At 33.9% G+C, this 20,653-nt stretch overlaps 1 protein-coding gene and 1 long non-coding RNA gene across 2 annotated transcripts in view; one reads left to right on the top strand and one right to left on the bottom strand.

Annotated features, from left to right (window-relative positions):
- The window catches only part of LOC129754729 (uncharacterized), a 410,546-nt gene that overhangs the window by 348,080 nt on the left and 41,813 nt on the right, over window positions 1-20,653 (bottom strand). The window lies entirely within an intron of this gene.
- On the top strand, window positions 14,112-14,854 carry LOC129754731 (uncharacterized). Its single transcript, XR_008739074.1, has 3 exons — window positions 14,112-14,192; window positions 14,275-14,520; window positions 14,711-14,854. It is a non-coding gene; the product is annotated as an uncharacterized LOC129754731 (long non-coding RNA).

Below are 20,653 nucleotides of genomic sequence, written 5' to 3'. Positions count from 1 at the left end.
TTGAAAAGTTCTGAAAAAACCATCGTACTTTTTGCTTACATACCAATTCAAGTACGTACTTGACATGAAAAGTGTTTTTGAGTTACATGGCTGCAAAAAAGAGACTTCTGATCCGCTTCGTTTTTTGAAAGCGAGATTTTTGAACTGATATTCAACTGGACGCATAACTTTTATGAGAAATTTTTAGTATATCCTTTAAATGCTAAAAACAATATTCCCTCCTGTAAACTTACACGGTGGGGCAAGGGCAAACGTCGATTTTTTAAGAAATTCATCTTCAAAATGATTCAATATCTTGGAAAGACCAGAAGGGGTATTCCGAATGTTGAAACTGAAGCGGATATTGAAAATTCTTAAATGTCTTTGTAAATGAAGGTCATTCCCTTTGAACAGCATTCGTTAAAAGTTGAGTTACAAACATAAATTTATACTGCAGCAATACTGCAGATATATCAGTGAAACTTGATAGAAAAAAAACAGGAATACGTATTAAATCTATTTTAAAGCCATTACTCTGACGTATCTGTAAATAAGCTTTGTATTGACACTTGCCCCAATATACGGGACAAATGTAAACTTAGAAATTAGTTTTTGTCAACATTTTTGAATATTTGACTTTCAAAGAGAAAATAAAAAAAAAACGCTGAGAATTTATTTTGTGATGCAACTGATACATTTTAAATATTTATATTTTTTCCGTAGTAAATTCATTTAAAAAAAATAAATTTACACTGTATTTAATACATAACTAATTTAATATATTTTTCATTACCATGATAAGTGCTGTTTGGGAAAACTTCAAGCTATAATGTTCCATGTCCACGAGTTTGGAATATGGCGAAACATATTTTTAACATAATTTTCGCGCAAAAAGGATAGATATTCAAATTGCTTCGTAGGCGAGGATGGTGAAAAAAGCTGTTTGAAAATGGTTATTAAAAATCCTTTTCATCGTTTTTTTCAAATTATTATAGCATATTTTTTCAACTCCAAAAAATACACCATCTAAAGCTAATCAGGAGCTGGAAGTGCTCATAATAGAGAATATTAGGAATATACTCAAAAAACTGTCTCGATTCACGCTATTCATCGGTTTTAAAAATTCTATCTCAATAAAGTACAATTTGTGATAAATTCCAATCTGCGAATCTTTTTCTTTCAATTAGTAATTTATGTAAACTCGAGTCGGTTGAATTTGCCTACCTTCTTCAAGCAGTGAGGGACAAAATTGGAAAAGATGGGGGAGCTCCCATGTAAATTTAAGATAAAGAGTTTTTCAAAGATGGGACCATATTTAAAAAGGTTTTTTTTTGGGTACAGAGTACAAATTTCAGATCTTGAAAAACGAGTTTAGGGATCAAGTTTCAGTAAATAATATATACCATCTTTGAATTGCAATTCAGAGCTGCAGCTCTCATTTCAAAGTTGTTGGTTCTGAAGTATGATGAGGATTGATTTAAAAAAATGCTCTCTAAAATCTTAATTTGAATAAATTTTTACAAATTACATTTATTTTCGGAAGGTGTAGCAAAGCACAACGGGTCAGCTAGTTGAACTATAAAACATTCTGTTGTGCTGTGAGCCTACTTGGTTGAATGATTCAACTGAATCAAAGCAATCGAAAGATTCCTTTTAATTCAACCACGGTAAATGAAAAGTTCATATACCAGTATTTCGATAGCAACTTACTACCTTCTTCAGTGAACGTTTTCGATTGATAACGTTCACTGCAGAAGGTAGTGAGTTGCTATCGAAATACCGGTATATGAACTTTTCATTTACCGTGGTTTAATTAAAAGGAATCTTTCGATTGCTTTGATTCAGTATAAAACATTAAATAAAACGGAAAAATTAAAACTTTTTCAGCCCATTTTCTGCATAAACATTTTTCGATATCCTTTGAAAGAACTTCAACCTTCGAACCTATAATTTTCCATGCAAAAAATGTTGATAAAACGATGATTTTCATTTTTTGTATATCAAAGAGTTAAAAAACATCGACTTATGAGCTCACTTTAAAAATCTCTCATCACAAATGTCATTGGTTAAATGAAAATAGCACACTTGTTGTTAAATAGCAGAAATTCAAAAAAAATTTTTTTTTTATTTTACTCCACTCCATATCAGCACTACGAAAATCCAAAGATAGAAAAAAAAAATCAAAACGAAAGCTTATGTAATTTTTTCTAAGAAGTCAAAATCACTCGCAGTCATCAGGAAAGTTGACGATTGATTTGCAACGTTTATTTTTAAAATCTTTGTAACAATATCAACTCGTGGCATTCGCGTCAATATGATTTTCGAAGGAATTGGATGAAATTCCAAAGAAATTTCAAACCCAAATGATGTTTGCAGTGTTCAACGAAGGTATTTAATAAATTGAAATTTTTAGTATCAAACACTCTAAAACGTCCTTTTGTGATGTCAGAAATAGTTACATTTTTCATTTAAATTTCAAAAGAATGTAGGATTACATAAATTTCCAAAGCGTTGTATATTTTACACTAAAAAATCTAGACAAAATTAGGATCCTTCAAAAAATACAAGACAATAAAAAGAATTAAAATTTGTGTTTTGTTCCTATGTAGGTTTATTAGTTTATCAATGACTTATTACTGTGGGTAAATATAAAAAATTTCCAGGAGCCATGGTACCAAAATCTGAAAAATATTTGAAATTTTGACGCTAAAGTGTTTTAAAATTAGTGGCATTTTTTTGTAACGGACCACCACACTCCCCCGCACCAAAAGGCTCGACCCCCCTGGTAATGAACGCTACTGTTCTCAGCATGTCTGGCAGCAAAAAGAATTAAAAAGCTATACGCGAGAAAAATGTTACTTATGCTAAGAACGCAATAATAGATAATTTAGAGCGGAGAAATGTGACGGTACTAATAAAATCAACTAAATAACACCATGAATTTCAATGGAGATAGATTTCCTTTGTAGAGATCCATTTAAAAATGATATTTTACTATTCTTTACAACAACAATAAAACAAATTTACAAAACTAATTAATAAGAATTTAAATGTTTTACTAAGTTTATACATAAATTATTGCTACAAAAATTTAAAAAAAATAGGTACTTAAGACAAGCTTTGTTCGACTTTTTTTTAACGACTTAATTTAGTTTTGAATATTTGGAGTAATTCGTTTTTAAACATGAAACGAGAATTGGTTTCTTTTAACTCGTTAGGTGAAGAGTTAAATTTTGTTGGACCAATGAAAGAAAATCTTTACTGACCTAAGCTAGTTGAAGATCGACATCGTTGTAATTGATTTAAGTGGCGAGTATTATGTGTTCTTATTGCAGTCGAGAAATGAACATTTTGGATTATCGTTATTGAGTGTAAGCTAGCAAAGACGTTCATTATTCATAGTCACAAATGTCTACTAGAGGTAAAATATTATGAGATATGGTTGAGTAAATGAATTTACTTGGATAAAGTAAGGGAAGCTTGTAGATATTTTTTAAACACCGATTTTGTAAGGTTTGGAGTTTTTGGAGATTTTATTGTTATGCGCGTCCCGAAACTATTGTAAGATAATTTAGTAAACAGTGAATGAATGCATAGTAAAATTTCAGCAGAACATGTTGGGGTACAAAGTTTCTTAATCTCCAGAGCAAACCACAGCACAGTGGTCAAAACTGCGAAAAACGTGATCGTTGCTTATAAATTTTTTATTTCACATTTTAGGTTATTCGTGTCTTCGGAGAAGTTTTTCAATGAAATCAGCTCTATATTAAAAAAATACCCCAAGCAACCAAAAGTTCGGATAACATTCCTATATCAGGTTTGATCAGCTTAATCGAGTATGCTAATATAACTTCTTTCCAGCTCAATTTTTAAGTAGTTAAACGAACTTTAAAGTTGACAAAAAGTTCGCATAAATCGTCAAACAACTTCTAACCAGCTTCAAAATCCACTTTATAAGCAGCATAAAAAATCGAAAAAATTACTCTTCCGCTCCTTCAATTGCCTTCTCAAGTCTGCTATTTTGATTCATATTAATCAACTATATTTGTTACTAACTCACATTACATTTAAAAAACATGTTCTTACCAAGCCTCGAACCCGAGCTCACCGCTTGAAAGTTGAGATCCATATCTACTTGTTGCCCTATATGAACATCATGAGTAGGCAACGATTTTACTCGATGTGATGATTTTCTTTAAAACGACTTTCAGGTTCTTTATTTCTACTTAATTCCCACTTTCAAGCTGTTAAAAAGTTCTTCCGGAACCTAATGTGTACTTCATATAGTTGTTTCCCAAGTAACGATGTGTTTATTTATGCAAACACGTGTTGAAGTTCGAAAAAAGTAGATTTTAGCCTTTAAATCTACTTCAAAGTTTCTATGATACGAAGTTGCTTTTGAACGCCCGTTGGAACTAATTAAAAACTTTCAAGTTTACAAAATAGTACAACAGAGACTTTTTACGAACTATTGAGCTGTACAAAAAGACTTCCAACCCTTTGATAGCTACTTGATTTTGAAAAAAAATGAGAAGTACGTAACAAGTACATTGTTTTTCTCCATACAAACTTCAAAGTTCCCAAAAAGTAGAAACAGAAACCAAAACAGTATTTTAAAGCTTTTTTTGAGTATTGGCTGAACTTGAAAAAGAATGAAGTTCCATGGACCTCGAAAAAGCATTTTGAACAGCAAAAAAGTTCCACAGAACTTTTGTACAGCTATATATAAACTTATTAGTTCGTTCCTTAAGTGATATTCGAACTTTTGGTTGCTTGGGATACGCCATAGTTTCATAGAAATCGCTGTTTTTAATGCAAACATGGAAAACTGAAATTGATGTATTTCATTTATTTTTTTATTTTTTATAACATAATATAAGTCTCTTCACTTCAGTGTTTTTAAAATTTCTTTTGAAATCATATTTCACAGGCAAAGATTTCAATTAACGGAAAAGTAATGGAATGAACGGCATAGGTCAAATTTGAAAAAAAAAAATCATTTTAGAAGCGCCAGAAATCCTTGTTCCATGTGTATTCCGGTGTAATATAGATATTAAAAATTAGGTCTTAAACTTAATACCATCCAAATTAATTAAAACAAAATCGTAGTTTAGGTAGAAAAGTTGGCCGTCTATAAGCGGTATAAGGAAACCCGAAAAAAAAAATCGATTATTTTTTTCAGTATTTGCATTCGTAAAAAAATACTGTAATTAAGTTATTCAGCCTTGTGGTATGCAATTTGAAAAACGTAAAAAAAAGTTTCCTATACAATAAAGTTATTCGTAGTACCAAAGTATGTAATCATAAAACTAAACTTCTGTGAATTTAAAATCGTTTTTATGTGTTTTTAAGGTTGAACATAATATAATGATTACAATGTTAAATGAAACCCAGCAAACATGTTTGTAGGTATATCTCTCAAAAAATTTGTTTTACGTTTAATGTTTATTGTAGAATGATCGTATGAAACTCGAAAACCAGCAATTACCTACAAAAGTGGAGGCAGTATACATACATATTTTAAACTTCTGGCTAAAGCGTTAAGAACTATACGAATTGAACAATATTCGACATATTATTCGTACGTACTGAAAGAATGCAAGAGAGCACAAGTTTTTGCTCTCAACGCATGCGAACCATTGCCAGCTACAATATTTTCTGTATCTCTTATTGGACTATTCTTTTAAAAACTCCCATCCGATTTTTAGCAATCTGGTTGCACTGACGGTCGCAGAGAGAACAATAAGGCTAAATATTCTCTCACTTGAAGCCCACGCGGGAGAACAAATAGGGCAAAATAGTCTTCAAAATCTGCAATCGTGGCGGATTTTTTATTATAGCCGATATAAACCATGTTAACCGACTTCATGTAACCATTTTTACGACAGTTTACTTATTTTGCAGGAATTGTGATTCTCAGTAAGGCTATTAACGATTTGAGTTATCGTTTCTAATGCGATTTTGTGTTTGCTGGGATGATAAGAAAGTTAGACTGCCAATAGAAGTTCTACGGAAAATGGAAAATTTTTAAAACTCATGGGAATATCGACTAGAAGAAGTTCAAAATTTTTCTAGAAGTTCGAGCATTTTCATAAACTTTGTAAAGTGCTTTCCCGCTTGGGAAGGGACGGGGTGTTCACCCCCATTACTATAACAACACCATCACCCCGAACTCCCCCCCTCCTCTTAGGACCTCGCATACTTCCATTCGTTTCAATACCAATTGAAATGCATGCGGTTAAAACATTTCCATAAATAAGTGAGGTCGTCACAACTATGGAGCGAATTTGGATGCTGCTCTTCCTATTTCACACTAGAGGAAGGAATCCAATTAGAGGGATCTTAGAATCAATGGTGTATTGGTGTTCAAAAGACTATAAAAAGTTATATGTTTTAATCTTAAAATTATAGCTTTCTTATCAAATGGCGACTAGAAAACAGATCCTGGTGAGAGATTTAAAAATTCAACTTTCATTGGCAGAAGTTATCTCTTGTAACCCTTTTGTTAGACTCACTCTTAAGATCGGTAGTGGCAAAAACTGGGTCACACTAATAGACTCCTTTAAAGGTCTTTACCGGACACCTCTTCCATTTTACTAAACGCGCGCGCGCTCTTACAAACGAATTTCCAAAGAGGAGAGATTGCCAAGTCCACCACAATTTATAACCGCAGCCATCGCCCGCCGTGTCCATTTCGAAGGTCCATCTTGGGAAATTCGATATGACTTTTCAATGGTGCTTATCGGCGTTTTTTTCCTTCATTCCAAGGGGCGTACGAGATGAAGGTGAAAAAAGTAGGTACACTCCTAACAACACACACGCGCTCAGGCTCATGTGGGCTAAAAGTTTCGCTTTTTCTGAAGGGTTTCCCCGTTGGTAAAATTATCTCGAATTTTTCTCGACCCTTACCACTTTCCCACTTTCAATGAGGAGATTGGTCAATGGTGATGACCGACCCACCAATATCGTCAGTAGTCCTCCTCTTGAGCTTCCTCGCAAGAAACTTATGGAATTTAGATTAAGGGCTTCACATTGCACTGGAGATCGCAGAAGAGAGGGAAACTCTAACGTTGTTGAGCGCTAATCACCAGAGGTAGTTTTTCTTTACTGTGTACTAGACGATGACGATGGTGTGTCGCAATCAACACCTTTTCGTTTTTTTTTGCTTTCTTTTGAATCTTGTATCTGGATGGTTCTTCGTTTCGGACGCATCGTTGTCGACGTCTTGTCGTGTCGTGGGATCTTCTACACATTGTCGTGCTTTGAGGGGCGTTTGAATATCAAACACGGTTTGGGAATGCTCTTGAAGACGGCAGAGAGTGGAAAGAGGAGGAAAGGGTGGTCATTCCGTGAGTGCGCTAGTAGTAGATACGCAGCGTCGTCGTCGTTCAGCGACCCTGGGGGCAAACTTTGCCAGTTAGTCGGGGGTCTCAATGGTTCTCGGTCGGTTTTGCACGCAGAGTCGTAGTGGTAATTTGTACCAGTTACCAACATACCTACTGGGAATAGACCGAGCAATATTGTGCCAGGAAGTTGTATACTTCTATGGCTTCTAACGGTGTGAAGTTTTTTTATTCCGGGGAAGTATTATTATGATCTTTTTTTTTTCAAATTTGTCACTAAAAATTCTGATAAGATAGAGATGTTTGAAATACCGCCAGAGTGATTATATTTTTTGAAGTATTTTGTATTAGGAAAAAACATTATTGATTGCAGGAAGGAAGACACATTTCGTGAGCTGTTCAATATTTGTACGTGTTGGTATTTTTCTTCTTAACTAAATTGACGTAGATTTTAGTATATGGGATCAAAAACGCCGTGGAATTTTGAAGGATGATCTTTAGACCAAGCCTTACAATATCCTAAGGTTTCAAGGCCTTCCGGTAGAATAGAAGCAAGACCGGGTAAAAAGAGCAAAGATGTAGCTTACGAGCATGATTAAAAGAGCGTCACACGTTTTTGATGTGACGGGGCCTCCCAGAAAATACACCCGTCACCCGTATATAGGTCCCATGGCGACGAACGTGTTAAAAAGAATACAAATTTAATCAAATATTACTTCGAATGTAGAGAAATGAATCCAACTGTAAGTTGGAATTTCAGGGACTAGACAAAATGAAAATTAATGTTGAAAAACATGCGAAAAAAATCACCTTATCTCCCGGTAGGACTTGAACCCACATCTTGCGCCTCTCCGGGGCCCATGTATTAACATTCTACTACAGGAGACAACCTGGCGTATGAAAGTTATACTGGTCGAGTGTCGATGTCTATCGGAATGAAGGGAATTGTTTTCCCCATGTGATCATCATCATTTTCATAGTCTATTTCTTCTCCCATCATTTCAACTTACGGTAGTTGGACTCAAATTTGGATATTTTAGGCACGGCAAAATTTGCATTGCCTTCTCATATATTGCACGGGTTGTCAGTTATGATGAGAAATGATGCGTTTGCCGTATTTGGATATCCAACCAAATTCCTGTAGTAGAATGTTAATACATGGGCCCCGGAGAGGCGCAAGATGTTGGTTCAAGTCCTACCGGGAGACAAGGTGAATTTTTTTTGCATGTTTTTCAACATTAATTTTCATCTTGTCTAGTCCCTGAAATTCCAACTTACAGATGGATTCATTTCTCTACAAAAAAAAAGTATCGCTGACTGAATGTTTGAGTCAAGACCCATCTCTGGGTCACAGTTTAAAAATAACTTCGAATATGTGTACAAAAACTATATAAACATGAGCAGGCATCTACTTTGTACCTATACATTGGAATCATTTTTATGTTGAAATCTCCTTCAGTTTTCAAGAAAACGATTTTATTATAACTGATGTCTAAAATGCCGAACCTCAAAACGTGCGGGCAAAATGCGCCCATTCATATTTTGGGTAATATTTCTCTTTTTCTGGCAATATTTCTGTATAATTTAATTGAAAATTTTATAAACTGATACGTTTCACGACAAAACTAAAGTTTTATAGAAATTTAATTCTATTATTTTTATGGTTTTATGGAACAAAACAAAAATTATGTTTATCATATTATGGAGGCAGTTCATCCATAAGAAAAACGTTATCAAATCTGTTTTGAGAACGGCTGTTGATCTGTTGATTTTGAATTTTTTTGCTTTAAATCCAGACAAAATCCAGGAATTTTATGAAAAAAAATCAGGAAGGAAAACGCTTTAACATTTTTAATCATCGAAAAACATCAACAGATTTAAACAAAAATGTTTTATGTGATGGTAATTCTTCTAAATAAATTCAACCAGCTTATTTTCACCATTTTTCACATCGTCCAACTTTCTATCTGTCTATAAAAAATTTTCATAATCTTCTGATGTTGTTACTCAAAAGGATATCAATTTTCACCAAGAAGGCCTATAAATTAATTAATAAGATGTTATAATTTTTAATTTTTTTGTCGGAAAACATATTTTTTGGAACAAGTTTACCAAAATAATCTTCAACAATTTTTTGGGACCCTACATATAAAACAATTTAAAACCTGTTGATGTTGTTCGATGACTAAAAATGTCAAAGGGTTTTCCTTCTTGATTTTTGTCTTAAAATTCTTGAATTTTACCCGGATTTTAAGCAGAAAATTTCAAAATCAAATGCTTGGATTTTTCGAAAAAAATCAAATGCTTGGATTTTGCGCAATTTTTTAAGGTAAGGATACAAGCTAGAAAAATTCTGGAAACATTTCTTTAAAATGGTTAGCTAAATTTGTATAACAAAGTAGAAAAAACTTCCATCGAAGTTCGAAACCTTTGTACTTTACTGTTATTAGAATCCAGAAGTTCTGGGTTTCAATCAAAATTTAAAATTCCAATCTTTTTTTTTTTAATCCAACTTGTAAATCTTCATTAAAATATGAATTTTATTAATAAATTAAAGAATTAAGTTTAAAAATTTCGAATCTTAATGTAAAACAAAAACTTTGATGGTTTCAAACTTTTTTTTAATTCGGAACATTATTATATAAATATTTATGCGTATGAGTTCCGATAATCACGAATCAAATGTTACATTAAATGAAAAACCAAATTTGAAACTTTTTTATTCCAAGATTTCAAAACAGCATTTCATTTCTGATTTTAATTGACGATTGAAAATCAAGAATCTTAAACTGATTGCATAATCCGAAATAGGAAAAGAGAAATGAAATTTTGATTTTTATAATTCTGAAAACCTCCTAAGTGATTTTAACCTCATTCAAAATTTTATATTGAGAAGTAAATTTATATCAATAAGGGAGAAATAATTTTAGCAAAATTCGGAACCTGAGATTAGTTTCAGAGGTTTAATAATCAGTTCTGAGTCAAGATTACTCCCCCTTCCCCCCTGTTACTACGGCCATTTATAAGGTGTTGTTCACTAATAACGAAAGCACGATTTTGATTTTTTTTTTCAGACCCCCTCTCCCATCCACCATATGTAAGAAATAGTAAGATTTCTTTCAACCCTTCCCCCCCATTCTTGAAATATTTCTGGTTTTCAATATTTTGAGAAATTAAAAATATTTTCTAATATATATACTAGATTAAAAAAAGCCTTGAACAAAGACATAGTACTTTGAAATAGACAAGGTAGGCTATTCCGCCCTCTTCAACTGTGTTGATGAAAGGCTCCAAAATATAGTAATGAGAATTGTTAGCAAATGTATGGAATTCATCTAAAAAACTTATTTTTCAAAGATTGGTAAGCAATAAAATTTTGAAAAAAATATGAGCTTATGCTTTTTAATACCATCAACTATGTTTGGCTCTTTTAATTAATTAAAAGTTTTATTTGGTGGGTTTTTTGCCCCTCGAAAACAGAAATTTTGTTGATTTTTTGTTTAGTTTTTGTGAAATTTTCAATGTAATCTCACAAAACGACTAATAGTCACCGAAATATTGTGTTCACTGCATATTTCATGTAATCTTTGCTAAAAGTGAAGGAATTCTTTTCGCTGATTTTGTTAACATTCGCTTTCAAGGGAAATTATTTTGTATGTCTTTTAATTTAAAGCTCATACCTTTAAGTTTTTCTATGATCTGAAAACGATAAATACAGAGAATAATCTCAATAAAAAACTGAACACTGGCCAAAGATGCGCAAAATTGCTTATAATAATATAGTTTAATAAAAAAAAAAATCTAAAAGTCAAACAACTCATTTTGATTTATGTTTTATGTGAACCTGAGCATAGCCGGGTAAAATCAGCTAGTTTAGAATAAAAATAGAAAACTCAATCTGAAACAGTGGCATGTACACAAACGACAAAACTTTGAAGATACATTTTTAGAAGTTTTTTTAATAAAAAAGGTCAAAACTTGCATTTTTGTTTTTTCGCGTAGAAAGGCATGTCTGTCCACAACAATTTTCCCTAGATCAAGATGTTTTTTCAGATACCTAATTGTCAAAATAATCCGGATCAGAAGAGATAAACAAAATAATATCAAGATGAGATATTTTGGTATTAAATTTTTTCCTATCAAAATGAGATGAAATTCAGTACACGTTGGATGTTAAATATCTCAAGTTTTAACAATGCAAGAAAAGCTTAATTATAACATCCTTTGATAGCATCATTTAATAAATTTGAGTCTGCAAGATTGCAATACAGGCTTTCGTGCAATGTCTACTTTGGATTCAAGTACTTGTAGGCAAGGTTGCATTGTGTCTCATCTGCCTTGCTTTCAAACCTTTATGTATTGTCTAAACTTATACATCTCTTGAAAAGTTTGGGCATAGCCAGGAGATTCGAACCTTGACCTGCCTGTTGAGAGACACGCACCCTACTTCAGAATCATACCTGATGCATTGGAATGAGAGCTTGAGAATTCCAATAAAAGCTTTTAGCACCCATATTCGGCAGACGGGTGTATTTCCTGGGGGGCCCCGTCACATCAAAAAGCAGGTGACGCTCTCTTACTTGAGTTTACCGCTCAGCTTCGCCTCACGTTTCAAATATGGGAGTTCTCCCTCTTTACTTTCTCTCTCTGAAAATTTCTTTGGGCCCGGCTAGCAAAACTACCAAAATGAGCGTGGCGACGAACGTGTTAAAGCAGGCAAACTTAGCCAGGAAGAATAACTGTTTGTATCACATGAGATAATTTTTTTTTTCTCGAAACGAAAATAACGAAGCTTTGTTTATCAAAGCTTTATCTGAATAAGATAATAATATCTCAATGAGATGTGTTTGAGTTGTAATTTTGATATGCTCTCCTGATCGGATGTACTTACGTTATTCGTGAACGGCCTTTTTGTGTCTATACATTAATGTAACGCTCGAGGATTTACCTTTTCATAATATCTATTCGAAACGATGAAAAACATACCTGAAAGAAAAGGAAAAAAAATCAGTCAATATCGGGGAATAAAAATATACTTAAGTCACGCCCATCTGGCTTGTTGAAAATTCTTTCTATATGCTCAGTGCTGCTGCCTTTTGAGAAGAGTCATCATAACAAGCGGATAAAATAGCTTGTACACCCTCCATGGGGGTCAATGATTTGAGTATTCAATAAAGTCAACGTCAAATAACATACAAAATTATCAAAGCAACCGTGGTTCGTATTCCCACTGTTGGTATCAATTTCAACATGCATGTTTTTATGTGCGAAAAGATTCCCAATTGAGCATTCAATAGATGATTTCCTGCTCTAACAGAGTAAAATAAGAAAAGCTGAGTTTCGGTTTAATTCAAATTCAAATCATTTTTTTCCGGATGGCAGTACAAGGTAAATAATTCCAAAGATCCAAAAGTCCAAAATATCAACCAAAATATATTTTCACCATTTAAAGTATTGTCTATGGCTCTGCAGTACTTACTTCCAACAGAAATACTTTTGAAGCTGATTTATTTTTCCAAGACACACATTGATTACCATGGCTAGATGTAAGAATCTTGTTGCAGGAACCCTTAAGATGGCGTCACCAACATCGAAGGTCCATATAGAAGAATGATTGTTCGTGGCAAAGCCTTCTTTCTTATCTTGAAGTGACGGTATCTTATTTGCTTAAGTCTCAGTTCTAATAGCTGTACAGCACACATTGAATTTATCAAATCTGTTCGAAAATTTGAGCATGATTTTCTTATGAAACTGCTTTAAAACCTGTAAACATCTGTATGTACCTTCAATTTGAAGAAGGCTATTATAAAAAAAAATAGATTTATGATCCTGACTGAAATCATAAAAAGTAGGTATCAGAATAAGATAACCATTTCATTATCTATTCTGATTAACGATCGAAGTGTTAAATTAAAATAAATGGTTTCTGAAGGTTTCGATAAATATTTACAGATTTTTGAATCGGTCATTTTCCAAATAAATTTTAATAAATGAAAACATCTGAAGACAACTTCTCTCGAAAGTGAGTTTCAACATTTTCACTTGAGGACTTGAGAAATTCATTCTACGAATGATAATAATTTATTCATTTATGATCCATTCTCACTCCCAATGATGATATTCTAGCAGTGTGAAAAAGTTCAGTGGCAAAAAAAAAGAAAACTGATTGAGAACACGGAAAAATTGAGTTATTCTTAAAATGTGTTGCAGTTACACACTCAGCATAACTAATCGGTTGTTGTTCATAATCTGCATATCCCCAATTCAATTCTGAGTAGTTTTTAGTTGCCAGTATACAGTTTTGAACTAAATCTCGATTATTCAGCTCTGTATAAAAAGTTTGCTGTTGTTGGAATTTCATTTGAAGGGATGTCGAAGCGAAAAAAAGAAAAATCATTTGAGCTTTCTGATGATGATAGAGTAACAGTCAAACATTTTTTTGATATTTGCGGCTAATTTGTTGTAAAATCATCATCATCTGTCGCTTCTCGTCAATGGGGCTTTGGAAATTGGTGAGTTGATGTTAAAATTTTTTCATTTCAGATTGGGTTTAGTACGAGAAAAATCACCCGCTATCCGATAATGTGCATCAGGAAACGTCGAAAAAGGCAAATCCCGCTCTGCATGGGCCGCCAGGCGCCGGACGGCTGGTTTATTGAGTAAGAATGAAGAATTCAATTCTGAAGAACAATAATCATTATTATAACTATGTAACATTTTTAGTGGCTGGAGCAGTCTCCGCGTCCGAGAAGTAGGATATGTCACACGCAGAACCATTCCCGATTTGATTACGCCGAAGAAAGTGGAAAGGTCACAGCAGAAAACGGCATCCGAATCCGCCAACAGCAAAAGTTAATAACATAGGAAAAGGTATGTCAAACAACATTAAACAAAGCGTCAAGACGCTTGAAATTTATTGCTATTTTCCCTATCTGATTTTTTTTAACTGCAGCACAGACGGTTCTTAAGATAAAGGAACAGGAAGGCAAAGCGCAGGTACTGGACAAATACTGCAGAAACAGCTGGGGAACGAGCTGAACCAAGAGATGTTGGATCTGACCTTAAATATTCTTAGTGCCAATCCGGCCATCGTCCCAGTTGAATCTTCGATCGGTGTGCATCGAAAAGTTCTGCCATTCTACGAGCTTGAGGGAGCAACCGTCTCGGTCTGGTCAGTTCATCGGGACTGTTTGAAAAGGTATCTCAAAAATATTTTATGAATCATGTTTGTTCCTAATCAGACAAAATTTATAATTTCTATTCGACAAAGTTTTACCCAAGATTTTCGATTAAATAAAAATCTTAGTTTCCCAGTATAATTAATTGTTACAATACAAATTGATTCTATTCTGTTATTGCAAAAGATTAAAAATAAATTCTTTTTTCAGATTCTGATTTCCCTCCCGGCCTTAAGGTAACAGAAATGTGAATCGATACGGAAAGTCATGGAAATTTCAAGTTGAGCCATATAAGGTTTGAGTTTCTGCCGAAAAAAAAATATTTAAAATACAATATTTCGGTACCACGATTGTTGGTCTTATATTTCATGAACAATAATAAAGATTTTATTGCTACGCAAAATAAATTTTTATGATTTTTTTCGAGAAATTTCATTAACTTTTACTTTTCTGAAGAAAAATTGAAAATGCATGGGCATCCCCATGTCAAAATATACAGAATTGACTAACCGGCCGAAAGCTCGCAAATGTATAAAAGCTCTATAGACACGCTCTGAATAAAACGCCTAAACATAAAAGTGCGTGGAGACACTTTTCTTGAAACTGTATGAAATTTTATACAGAATAGAGTAACTTTGTTTACCGTGAAAACTGGAATTCGTTTCAAACATAGTTACTATCTTATCTTATTTGGCACCGTGAAAAAATTACTGGCGAGTATTAGAAGATGTAGTTTTGTTAGATCTTTTACCATTTGCTTGGTAAACATTGTCGGTAACATATACGTATTGATCGGTTTTGAATGATAATCCATCAATTGTTTCGACCATATTTTAGAACAAAACCTGAATAAATTGGTGCAAAAAAAACCCGCGAGGATGATGATCTGGCCCAGAATGATAAATATTACCATAACGGGAAGATTTTCGGCTTTTTCAGTCAGTTCACGGATCCAAAACACCTTCTTTTCTTATTCCGACGTTTCGTTCTTTATTTGGACTTTTTCACAGGAATCTACAACAAACATATAGTGAAACTAATTGACAACAAAAAGGTAGTTAATTATAAACTTACAGAGAATTGTGTTTCTTTGTCTGGAGGATCATTAGAGATTAAATTTGCATACACTAATTGGACACTTTTTACCATCAAAACGCTAGAAATATTAAAAAGAAACACTTAGATAAGGAATCTTTTTTTAAAAAAAAGGTATAAAAAATATTTAAAAAAGAGGAAATTTACTGTCTAGAGAAAACTCCAAACACAAAAATCAAAACTTCGAAAAAAAAAATCAAAACTTCGAAAAAAACAAAAACACTCCGATCACTAGTTTGTAGCACTACCAAATGATGTTGTTGATGTGGCGATTTCGCTCTCCTTCGGTGTGTTGATCTTCGGTCTATTTCCTTTTTTAATAGTGTTGAGGATCCCGGAATATGTGGAACTGAGATGGTCAACATCGGATCTCTTGTTAACTGTTTCATCAGTTCCACATATTCCGGGATCCTCAACACTATTAAAAAAGGAAATAGACCGAAGATCAACACACCGAAGGAGAGCGAAATCGCCACATCAACAACATCATTTGGTAGTGCTACAAACTAGTGATCGGAGTGTTTTTGTTTTTTTTCGAAGTTTTGATTTTTGTTTTTTCTGTAGACAGTAAATTTCCTCTTTTTTTAATATTTTTTATACCTTTTTTTTTAAAAGATTCCTTATCTAAGTGTTTCTTTTTAATATTTCTAGCGTTTTGATGGTAAAAAGTGTCCAATTAGTGTATGCAAATTTAATCTCTAATGATCCTCCAGACAAAGAAACACAATTCTCTGTAAGTTTATAATTAACTACCTTTTTGTTGTCAATTAGTTTCACTATATGTTTGTTGTAGATTCCTGTGAAAAAGTTCAAATAAAGAACGAAACGTCGGAATAAGAAAAGAAGGTGTTTTGGATCCGTGAACTGACTGAAAAAGCCGAAAATCTTCCCGCTATACAATTTCACCAGTCGTAAACAATTATCTACTGATAAATATTATCGTTTTGTATATAGGACGTTTCGGCTTCTCAGTCTAATATATTTGAACCAAATTAGAAACAGCACATTTTCTCAGTGTCCTACGTTTCGGCCGTGGTCTTGGTCATAATCAGGGATATCTATAAATTTATTTCATTGAAAACATTTTTGTTTAACAAATTTTAAAAATTCGACTTACAGATGGTGTACTGTTTATCAAATGGTGGGATCTTTGCTATTGTATTATTGTTTTTTTTTCTTCCGATCTGTTTAATTGAATGACCAATATTAATTGGACTAAATTTAGCATATATGACATGAAATAGATGTACATAGCACAGTAAATTGAATGAATAATCACTATTGAGAAATGTTACGGTTATTTTAAAATAGTTTGTCTTCCAGCAATCATTTCTTTTTGGATACTTTATCTGCGGTTACTGCTATTGGAGATGGATTCTTATGTGTTGTTTTTATCATTTGTGTTAATGTGTAAGTGAGATGCGTTTGTTTATGATTTGATTGAAACAGTTGAGTGTAATTTTGTGGGTCTTATTCTGCGACTCGAGTGACGTGACTCACGAAATTTCACGTCTTCGTCCTGACTCCAGAAAATTCTTCAGAAAAGAAATTTCGAACGTAAATTTCGAGGCAAGAGAGGCTATTTAAGCCAGCAAAACTATATGAAATTTCGTAAGTGACGTCACTCTTGCCGCAGAATAAGCCCTGTTGGTGATCATACTTGCTTTGTGTGGTTTTCTCCTTCTCTAAAAATTTCGATTTTGAGAGAAGTCCCGCGTAGATAACACTCACATCCTGAACATCTTTGCGTGTAATTCTGTGACAATATTGAATGACACTGTGACAATATTCCAGCATATCCAATTTGTGAGGATTATGTGTCCGATCACAAAAGCAAGTATGATCGACAACCAACCACACTCAACTGTTTCATTCAAAACATAAACAAATGAATCTCACTTTCACATTCACACAAATGATAAACAACACATCAGAATCCATCTCTAATAATAGTATCCACAGATAAAACAAGAGATGATTGTTAGAAGACAGACTATTTAAAAATAACCGTAACCTTTCTCAAAAGTGATTAATTATATATAAAAAACCAACAATACAATAGCCAAGATCCCATCATTTGACAAACAGTATACTCTCTCTAAGTCGAGTTTTCAAATTTTGTCAAACAAAAATGTTTTCAATGAAACAAATTTATAGCTATCCCTGATGATGGCCAAGATCATGGCCGAAACTTAGGACACTGAAAAAATGTGCGGTTTCTAATTTTGTTCAAAAATATATGACTGAAAAGCCGATATGTCCCATATATACCTAGACTACATTCACCAGCCGAAAAATCGAATATTTAATTATCGTTTTGTTTAGCAAAATCAAACAAAGTTAAAGATGCCAAGAATTTGGCAGAATAACTATCGATTACGTTGATTTTGGTTTTCTTTGCGTTAAAGTTGAGTATTCTTATGAAAACAACTGGTCCAGTACAATAACGGTTCCAAATGTTTCAAATATGTCGTTTTCTGCTCTGGTTTTTTAATGCAAGACTTTCAAACAAACCAAACTAAGTATTTATGTCGAGGTTACCTATTCAATTTGCATTCACCGACGAACCAGAAGATGTAAGTAAATATGTCTACAAGAATCTAGTTCCAAAGTGAGCATCACTTGCCACCACATTAGCCTCTAGTTATTTTCCAGAACCTGTCATAAATCCATCATCTTCAACAGCCGTGGTGCGATCCCTTATGAAGACTGAGGTGACATTTAATGTCACATCTAGGTCGCAGATTTGTTAGGGTGGGTTGGTTTCTGATAGGTTTATTTTTGTATATCTTGGTATATTTTTGACATTCAACTGAATATTTTGTTTGACTTAATTTTAGGAAAGTGAGTTAGAACAGTAAGAAGTTTGAGCTGTTAAAGCTTACTCAAAGTTCTCGCCAACCGGTACCCTACTGCTTAGGTTTAATTTTTTGAGCGCCCTCCGTACTCCCGGAGAAAACTGTCCAGGGATAAGAAAAATGAGGTTCTAGAACTGTCCCCGTGGAAGATTTATTAGTAGTTAACCGCGTTCCGGGCAGGCGTAAACAAGCGCTCTGGTAAAATTTTCTCGCCTCTGCTAAGCTGCCTTGCGCGATTTTTTCTTGGTAGTCGAACACAGGTTGCCCACCTTGGACCACATCTCACCGCAGGTCTTGGCGCAAAAGAATGCGCCTCGAGAACGCGCGCGCTTGTCCGCAAACCATCGAACGAACGGTTTCGTGAGCGCCTCAACACCGGTGGGGGTCTTCGCCAGATAGCTACTGGAGTGAAATTGCCCTGTTTGGTTGGTCCGGCTTCGTACACTTTTCTTACAATAATACAATATTAGCACACAGAAGATGGAACGACGGCTACCTAACGGTGCTGGAACTTCATCGTCATGGCTTGTACGGTTGAACTTGAAACGGGGGACTTGGGCTAATCTTCTGGGCCAAAAGATTAACATCAGCGTATCAGTTATTCAAAAATGGATGATTTCCATTCGGTTTTGTACAAATTGAGTTACTTTTAGCCTTGAGGATATTTGGCTTGGGAAAAAATGTTCATGAAAATCAGTCCTATTGCCCTCAACGGTTGTAAATCAACGTTTCGCGAGTTGACCTTCAATTTTCAGAATAGACCGTTGACCAAACGCCTATAAAAACGTTCTAAAGTAACATTAACTTGATAGTTCGAAGACAGAGATTTGCTAAGGCGATCAGCTGATTTGATTAGAGGTGATGTAGTGATCGTTTATATAAATACTCTGTCTTTTCCCTTCTTTTTTCTTTCTAGGCTTGCCAAGTTATCGTTCTTGCCCATGTAGTCTAGTTGTAGGAAACGCGTGATAGCGGACTTGAGCTTGAATCTTGAATGTTTGTATGTACGCAGCGGAGGACAAGACAAGATCATTTACACGCGCGCGCGCACCTGATGGAACATCACGCGAGAAGCAGTTATCTTCTGCTGGTAAAGCAGCGGAAATTGATTTTATGACTCTTTTTTCCTCCTTCTCAAAAGAGGGATCTCGTGCTTTGTTTGACAGGTGAGTCGATTGAAGATCGATGGTGAAGGTAGAATTGAGCTGTAATTCCCGTCTTGCGTAAAAGGATTATCGCAAATCGAAATCGCTCGATAATTTGAAGTCTTTCTCATTAGGTTTCTTAAGGTTCAAGCAATGGCAATTCATTCACCACGTAAAAGACTGATCCTTCTGTGGATGGTGTTATGGTTTCATTACGTTGCAGAAATATCCATGCTGTTATTACTGTTAAGTAGCTGCTTCCGGAAATGTGAGCACAACCTTTTCGAGTCCTGCGACCCCTTCTTATCAGGAAATTGTGTGGAAAATAATGCTTTGTACTAAAATTCAAATCGATTTTAAATAAATGTAAGATAAGTTTTATTGATATTGGGCATTTTAAATAGTAAATATCAAACATACAATAAATCAGATGTAGATTTCGAAATAGATTCCTCAAAACGAGGTGGCTGTTCACATTAGATTTAAAAAAAAACTAGCTGACCCGTTGTGCTTTGCTACACCTTCCGAAAATAAATGTAATTTGTAAAAATTTATTCAAATTTAGATATTAGAGAGCATTTTTTAAAAAAAAAAACCTCATCATACTTCAGAACCAACAACTTCGAAATGAGAGCTGCAGCTGCAGTTCTGAATTGCAATTCAAAGATGGTATGTATTTTTTACTGAAACTTGATCTCTAAACTCGTTTTTCAAGATCTGAAATTTGTACTCTGTACCCAAAAAACTTATTTAAATATGATCCCTTCTTTGAAAAGCTCTTTATCTTAAATTTACATGGGAGCTCCCCCATCTTTTCCAATTTTGTCCCACACTGCTTGAAGAAGGTAGGCAAATTTACTGGCTCGAGTTTACATAATACCAATTGAAAGAAAAAGATTCGCATATTGGAATTTATTGCAAATTGTACTTTATAGAGATAGAATTTTTTAAACCGATGAATAGCGTGAATCGAGACAGTTTTTTGAGTATATTCCTAATATTCTGTATTATGAGCACTTCCAGCTCCTGATAAGCTTTAGATGGGGTATTTTTTG

Source organism: Uranotaenia lowii, chromosome 3, assembly GCF_029784155.1.
Source record: "Uranotaenia lowii strain MFRU-FL chromosome 3, ASM2978415v1, whole genome shotgun sequence".
Classification (NCBI taxonomy): domain Eukaryota; kingdom Metazoa; phylum Arthropoda; class Insecta; order Diptera; family Culicidae; genus Uranotaenia; species Uranotaenia lowii.
This window is presented reverse-complemented; position numbering and strand designations above follow the sequence as displayed.